Raw genomic sequence first — 8,480 nt, 5'->3', positions numbered from 1 at the left:
TGGTTTTTTGATGGTTTATTTTCAAAGCCCAACTTTTACAGAAGTTGTCCAAGATTTTCAAACTTTGTTGAAGCCCCTCTCTGGTAGGTGTCAGTAGGACGAGGTCGTCTGCACAGAGGAGGTATTTAATTGTTGTATCTCTCATAGAGAGGCCGGGTATTTCACTATACTGGTCAAGTTTTCTAGCCAGTTCAGTGATGTATATGTTAAACAGGGTGGGGCTCAGGCTGCAGCCTCAATCCTCACAACTGTGGAAAGAACCCACTTCTGAAGGTTCCAATCTTCACTGCCCATTTACTGTGAGAATACATTGATTTAATAACATCGCACATTTCCCCCCTCACCCCACTTTCAATGAGTTTATAAAAGAATCCAGGAAAGGCTCTCAGGAAAGTCTGGTCCAGATCTGTTATTGCGTAGTCCACCGTACTGCTGCCTAGAGCTGAGCTGTAGGTGAGCTGACCGAAGGAGTCCCCTCGTAGCCGTCCATTTACAATGGACAGACCCAGGCTCCGACAGAGCTGCAGCAGGTTCTTCCCATGTGCGTTTACTGACTTGTCGCAGTTTTCTCTGGAGGAGTAAGAGGGAAAATGAATCATTAAAATGATCTTAAATAATTAAATAAGAATGAAATATTATCTCCTGTTAAAAGTGAGCACCTTGCGTGTTGATAAAGTCTGGTTGGTTGCCAGTTCTTGCATTTAGGCCCCCGCAGATATTTCCATAAACATTTCCATGTTTTTGGAAATGGCTGATTTCATTTTCTAGATTTGGGAAGTTACTTTGATGAAATAGGGGGATTCTAATGGAGGAATATATATATATATATATATATATATATATATATATATATATATATATATATATATATATATATATATAAGGAATAGATTTTGAGGTGTTGAGATGAATTGCTTACTCATTTTTAACCACAGATTATTTTGTCCTTGTTTTATTGTTTCAATAGAATTGGTTAGTTCTGATTTAAACCATATGAGCATCCCCCCCGAAGTTTCTACCCTGAGTAACTCCTGACTTGGTGGAGGGGACCTCTAACTCCCTGTAGCCTGGGGGACAACCAGTGGGTTCATCTCCTCCTCTATGTTTCCTGCAAAATTAATAATATAACATTTCTTACTTCCTTCAAAAAATCAGGGTTTCTACTTTTTAAACCAAATGAAGAGTTTAATCCTTGAATATATACTATACCTTTAAAATGAGAAAAATAATTGCAAATAAATTAAATAAATACTTTGAAAATAGAATTTGATGTCTTAATCACTGAATTTAAATTGGGTTATATATATATATATATATATATATATATATATATATATTTTTTTTTTTTTTTCTTTTTATATGTCCTTTACCTTTATTTTAATGTGACTCTTACCACAAACCATGTCCCATTGGACAAGTGCAGATTTGGCTGAGCATCTGCTGTATGTCTCTGAGCTCAGAGTTATTAGGGTTTGCTGGTCCGCTGTCTCTCTCTCAATTCAATTCAATTCAATTCAATTCAATTCAGTAAGCTTTACTGGCATGACCATATTCAGTTACAGTATTGCCAAATTATCGTCAAAAAGAAGAACAAGAAAAATTTAGAACAGAGTATAAGAACTCTTAACTTCATTTGATGTAAAAATAATTATGAAAGAATCACACAAGAGAACAGTAAAAATAGTGGTTTGGAGTAAAGTTGTAATAATAACATTTTTTTAATGAATAATGATTATAGCAGCCGGTCTGCATGGTCAGGCAGTGGTTGCTGAGTCTGTACTTTGTCAGGGTGGTTCTGTGTTTAACGTCAGTCACTGTGTTCAGGTAATCCATACAGTGTACTGTTGTTTTAGGGCCAGATAGCACTGCATTTTGCTTTGTGTGTGTGTCTGTGTTTTCCAGTGGGTGATGTAGTTTTGCTTTTGGAGAGTTATGATGTGGTTTGGTCTGATTGTGTGTATTACAGGCTGGTCCTGACGGGTAACAGTGTTAGTGTGTGTTAGTGAACTCAGCATCAGGACCAGCTGTGTGAGGAGGCTGTTCTTTTTGCTCTGCTCTTGGCATTGCAGGGCCTCGAAGTGGTAGGAGTGGGGGTCACTGTGTTTTAGGTGAAGACAATATTTAATCGTTCTTTTATGAATTTGGAGCAGCAGTGGAAATTGACCTAATTCAGCTCTGCAGGCGTTGTTTGTTGTTCTCCTGTGAACTTGCAGGATGTTTTCGCAAAATTCTGTGTGCATACCTCTCTGCCATACAGGAGAATTGGTTCTATAACTGATTGGAATAGTTTAAACCAAATCTGAACTGGTATTTGAATGTGAATCAGTCAAATTTGTCTCTCTCTCTCTCTCCTTCAGTTTTTTTTCTCTCTCTCTCTCTCTCTCTCTCTCTCTCTCTCTCTCTCTCTCTTTCCCTCAGTCTTTCTCTCTCTCTCTCTCTCTTTGTCTCTCTCCCCCTCAGTCTCTCTCTTGCTCTCTCTCTCCTCTCTCTCTCTCTCTTTCTCTCTCTCTTCCTTTTGTTCTTCTCTTTTTCCCCTCCCTCTCTGTCTCTGTTTCTCTTTTTCTTTCTTCCCCCCACTCTCTGTCACTATTTCCTTTCTCCTCTCCCTCTATTTTACTGTTTGTCCCTTTCTTTCTTTCTTTCTTTGGTTCGTTCTCTTCATCTCTCTTGTTCTATTCTCTGTTTTCTGCCTCTCTTACTTGCTGTCTATGAGACACTCCTCCCTCTCTCTTTTTCTCTCAGTTTAACTCTTTCTTTCTTTCTTTCTTTCTTTCTTTCTTTCTTTCTTTCTTTCTTTCTTTCTTTCTTTCTTTCCCTTCTCTCGCTCTCTCCTTTTCATCTCTCTGTCTTTTTCTTGCTTTGCCCATTCCTATTGTTTGTTCTTTCTTTGATGACACTCTCCGTGTGAGGTGTTAGGAATCACTACAGTGATACCAAATGGTATTTTTCCTCTGAATTTCTCATGAATTTCCCTGGATTCATTTTTTCACTCACTCAGCCCACAGAATACGTCTCTCTTTCCCTCCAGAACCCAAATTACACCGTTTTAAACCCCTAAATCACTTGCTTGTTTCCTAAGAAGACCAGTCAGCTGTACTGCAGCTGGAAAGTAAGTGCTGCTTTGATGGTCAGTGTTTAAAACCACTAACATTTCCAGTCAGCTCTGTGCTCTGGTCAGACACAAAATCAGTAATGAAATTTAGGGGCCGCCTGATGTGTGTTTTTGACTATAAATCTGCTATTTTTTTCTAGCAAATCAAATTGGAGAGATAAGATGCACTTGGATTTCCATCCATCTTTCATGATCAGCCAGACTCGGTCCACTCAGGTCCAGAAGACTTCATTACAGCATCTGTATTCTCTAAAGTACCAGCGATTTACATCTGTAGAAATGTAACCCGCATCTCTCTTTGTCTCTGAAATACATTTCAACAGTCAAAAAACAAAGTCACACTGAGTGCGTTTACATGCACTCAATAATCTGATCATAATCAGATTTCTGGTGTTATCTGATTACTCATGTACACACCATCTTCTATCTAGAAATCTGGTTAAGGAATCCAGTAAAGAGGCTGGATTTTAGCTCAGTAATCAGATTTCTCAGTGCATGTGGACTCTTACTCTGATTTCTTTTGGATTTTTCAGTCTGAGCATGTGCGAAAACAGACGTCGGCACTGAAAACAATCGAGCAATTTTTGGAGCAGCACTGAAACCAACTACAAGCCTGACGAAATGAAGATGATGTATGTTCATATTTTCAAGTAAAGTGGGCTGAAGTTTTTAAAAAAAAAAGCTGCAGTGTGAAGTTTGAGTTTTACATTATGTTTATGTCTTCGTCAGTGAGTTTATTCGCTGGTTGTAAAGCAGAAATCTGATTTCTGATCGAATCTGAATTGTGTGAAATGACTTGAATGAGTGGTGCCAGAATGGAACTGCTGCACCCTTTAAAGTGCAAAGGAAAAAATTCATACAGGACGTTGGCGAATAAGAAGCCGACTTCAGCTTTGTGTGATTTAGGTTATTAAAATATCCTACCTGCAGTTTTATGTAGAGCCTTACCTGAAAATATGCACTGCGGTAGGACATTTCAGCAAGGTTGCACCATTCTTCAGAGCACCAGGACATTTCTGCTTGCTAAAATTAGCTAGTTTGCTAAAGTATACGTTAGCACTGTGTGATTTGTTTCAATGATGGCTAAACTAAATAAAATTGGCTTTGTTCAGTGGATCACAGCCTAGCTAACTAACCAGCTGGCCAACTAAACTATAGGTTTACTTACCTTAGTGGCATTAATGGTACCGCCGTGTTCCTGATATTCTCAAAAAAGGAGAGGATAACCTTAGACAGGCTAACAGACAACACAACTAGGTAGTTTGGGCGTTTCTCATGGAGACCCAATGACTAGCCAACAACTATTGTTAGCTAACGTTTTACATGATGTTCTATTACCATGCAATGAAAGACAAAACAGATTTGACTCAGAAATCCCATTTTATGACTGAATCAATAAGAATTTACAATGTCAAATCTACATTGAGGACAACAGTAGACGTTAACATTAATGGTGCAATCTTATGACCAACTAACCAGCTGACCAAAGTTACATTATCAAGTAATGTTTTTAAACAGGACCCCACTATAATACAGTAATTAGTCCACATGGCTAGAGGCAGAAGACAGAGAGTAGCCAAAAGATTCACCTTTATAAGTGCAATAGCATAAAAATAGCTACTCTTCTTCTTCTTCTTCTTCTTCTTCTTCTTTCGGCTGCTCCCTTTAGGGGTCGCCACAGCGGATCATCTGCCTCCATCTTGCCCTATCCACTGCCTCCTCTACTTTTACACCAACCATCTCCATGTCCACCTTCACTACATCCATAAACCTTCTCTGAGGTCTACCTCTTCTCCTTCTACCCGGCAGCTCCATCTCCAACATTCTTTGCCCAATATCTCCACTATTCCTCCTCAATACATGTCCAAACCATCTCAACCTGGCCTCTCTGGCTTTATCTCCAAACTGCTCCACCTTCACCGTCCCTCTGATCTGCTCATTTCTAATCTTGTCCAGCCTTGTCACTCCCAACGAAAATCTCAGCATCTTCATCTCCGCCACCTCCAGCTTAGCCTCCTGTCTTTTAGACAGAGCCACAGTCTCCAAACCATACATCATAGCATAAAAATAGCTACTCACTTGAATATATTCATTATCAGCAACACAAAGCATGTAGACATGTGGTGGACCTGCCCAGGAAATGTTTACTTTGCTTTGTCCAGGGATCTCTGTCGGAGAGCTGTGTAGGTTGGTTACATCTTTGTCTGCTCAATCTTTAAATGGGCCATATCTTGAAGTCCACCTCTAAAGTTTGTGTATGTGAATGTGTGGAGAGTCACTACAGTGGGAAAAGGTGAAATGCAATGCATTACTGACATGTGGAATATGTGCCAAATTACCTTGTTTTCATTTCATCTGACCTCTTGCCTGAAATGCTGAAGAAATTTTTGCACCATTCTAGAGAAAGTCTAGTCAGAATTGTTCACACTGATATTGAAAGGAACCAGACGTCCAGCATTAAAAAGCGCCCTGAGGGTTATTACATGAAATGGTTATAAATACTCAGCCTGATGCCTGAAGTTGTTCTATGATAGTTCTGAGAAGGTTTTGACCTCAAATATATCCATCCATCCATTTTCCAAGCCGCTTCTCCGTCAGGGTCGCGAGGGGATGCTGGAGCCTATCCCAGCAGTCTTCGGGTGGAAGGCCCTCAAATATGTTTTAAAAAATATACTTATGACAAAGGGATACATGTTAGATGTTGTGAAGCAAAATAGTCCCCAAAGACCCAAAGAAAAAAACTTTTTTTTTTTCAGATTTACCACTGTTTTATCTTTATTAGCATTATATATAAAAGCTCAGAAGATGTGCAGGTTCACTGGTGGTTCTGGGCAGTAAATAAAATTGGCTGTGTTTGATTTGTGCTGTAGACATGGTGACCCCTGGTTCCTGTCACCACCACTGTTAAGACATTAAGTTTCTCTGGAATTGTTTTCTTTGAAGGACTTTGTTGACATCTCAACCACTGATTTATGAGACATTCAGAAAGAGTGGATTTCCTCTTTATGACCATCTCCTCGTTTCTACATTCATTGTCCATTTTATCAGCTCCACTTACTGTATAGGTGCACTTTGTAATTCTACAATTTTAGACTACTCCATTTGTTTCTCTGCTTACTTTGTCACCCTGTTCTTCAATGGTCAGTGCACTGCAGTGACACTAACACTCCAACACCATGCCAGTGTCCCTGCAGATAACTTTAATATATTAAACCCGGATCAAAAATTTGTAATAGGTGAAGTGGCTTAAAATTTAGATGAAGAAAAGTGTTAATGTAAATTTTAATCCTCATCAGCTAATCAGCTAATGTTATAACCTTAGGTAAATTTCACTATGTATGCTTCAGGTAAAAAACGAAGTGGATACCAACTGTGAAAGCTAATTTCCATATCGAATAATAGTCGGAATTTTCCTGACTATTTAAATATTCAAAAATTCCAAGCTGAATCATACATACACACACCCACACACACACACAAACACACACACACACACACGTATATTGTTATAAAAACAAATAAACAGTTAAATTGAGATAGTATTTCAGTCCAGTCCTAGCTACAAGTCAGAGACTTTATAGGTAACTAAATTTCAGATGCGTGCAGATTCATGAAAAGAGCTGTAGATGATTCTGTAATAACTGACAGACTATAAAAAACATTTTGTCCCTGTCCAAAACAAACCATTGTTTTGCGATTTTTATTTTTCTACAGCATTTGAGCTCAGTAGCTGCCCTTTACATGATGTGAAAATTTCATGATGAATGGACCAATATAAAAGACCCAAAAATGCTTGGACCACAATCTTTTTTAACTTGAGTTACATTGAATGTAAAGAAGGTTTTTGCCATCTCCTGTAAAGTTGCCATTTTTCAAGATTATCTTTGGACAGCACCAATTTACTGAGAATAAAGATATAATAAATAGACCTTGATACTATTTATCATTATATACCTTTTTGGTTTTCCAAAAGAATTCAAATATTGAATAAAACAATTTAAAATATCTTAAAGTGACTAAAGTGTATTTCCATCCACACTGTGCACATTATTACTGATTTCCCAATTATGTATATGACTTTATTTATATGTTTAAGTTTTCAATGGCAGTATACGTAAGTATCAGTGCTGGGGGATAAAACATCTGAAACAATAAAAGACCTAAAACAATCTAAGGACTGTAATGCAAATGAATGACTAAATGACACATTCACTAGGGGACCACAAAGCCAGCAATGTTCGCTCATCTCACCACATTTTCAGACCTGTTTTAACTAAACATAAAGGCGTAGATTTAAAGTCGGTGTGGTGACGGGAAAACAAATGATACTGAATGTGTCCACTAATCAAATGTAAACCTTTATAAGAAACTATATATAAAGTTCTAGTACTAGACATAGTCCTATCTTGAAGGATACCAATCAAGTCCTGTTCATCCTGTTAATCTATATAATTATATGATTCTCATATAAAAGGATGTCATTTAGAAAGTATTACATTGATTGACCTATATTTTATTCAATAATAACTCACAAAGTGTAGAGTAATACACTGTAAGAGCTATTCTGTTACTTTATTCAATATTTTTAAGTTTTCTGGGAACAACAAGAACTTCACAATAATTCCGTCCTATGTCATCAGCCTCTCTGCTTTGTAAATACAATGCATTCTGGATATGAATTTAATTACAACTTAATTTTCAATGTTATACAGATTCCCAGTTACTGAGGAATCACCTACAGTGCTGTACATTAATCTGGACACGTCTGAAAGTTCTTTTTTTTTAAGTTTAGATTAATAGCGTTAAATCAATTTTCATCATTATAGCTCAAAATGACTGAAATGAAATGACTCAAAATGAAATTTAATGAATCTATACTTTTGATCAATATCTGGCATTTTAGAAGTCTTTATATAAGCATTTTAAAATGCATTAAAAGCAGCATTCTATAGAAATACAGAAAATTTTAATTTTCTACACATTTTCTAAGCTGCTTCTCCCTCAGGGTCGCAGGGGTATGCTGGAGCCTATCCCAGTGGTCATCGGGCGGAAGGCAGGATACACCCTGGACAGGTCACCAGTCCATTGCAGGGCAGACAGACACACACAATCACTCACACCTAGGAGCAAATTAGCATGTCCAATTGCCCTGACTACATGTCTTTGGACTGTGGGAGGAAACCGGAGAACCCAGAGGAAACCCAGGCAGACACAGGGAGAACATGCAAACTCCACACATAGAGGACCCCGGTCGCCTGGCCGGGGAATCGAATCCAGGCCCTCCTTGCTGTGAGGCAACAGCGGTACCCACCGCACCACCGTGCCACCCCTTAAAATTAATAGAAAAAAATAAAATGGAGCCAATGAA

At 38.2% G+C, this 8,480-nt stretch overlaps 1 long non-coding RNA gene across 1 annotated transcript in view; it reads left to right on the top strand.

Moving 5' to 3' along the window:
- The window catches only part of LOC108439106, a 9,975-nt gene extending 6,250 nt beyond the window's left edge, over positions 1 to 3,725 (top strand). Inside the window, exons 2-4 of the long non-coding RNA XR_005131222.1 lie at positions 3,029 to 3,109; positions 3,253 to 3,393; positions 3,646 to 3,725. This is a non-coding gene — a long non-coding RNA (uncharacterized LOC108439106). The remainder of the gene's footprint in view (positions 1 to 3,028; positions 3,110 to 3,252; positions 3,394 to 3,645) is intronic.
- The last annotated feature ends 4,755 nt before the right edge of the window (positions 3,726 to 8,480 follow it).

Source organism: Pygocentrus nattereri, chromosome 12 (genome assembly GCF_015220715.1).
Source record: "Pygocentrus nattereri isolate fPygNat1 chromosome 12, fPygNat1.pri, whole genome shotgun sequence".
Classification (NCBI taxonomy): domain Eukaryota; kingdom Metazoa; phylum Chordata; class Actinopteri; order Characiformes; family Serrasalmidae; genus Pygocentrus; species Pygocentrus nattereri.
Note: the sequence above shows the minus strand (reverse complement) of the source record. Positions and strands in the feature narration are given on the sequence as shown.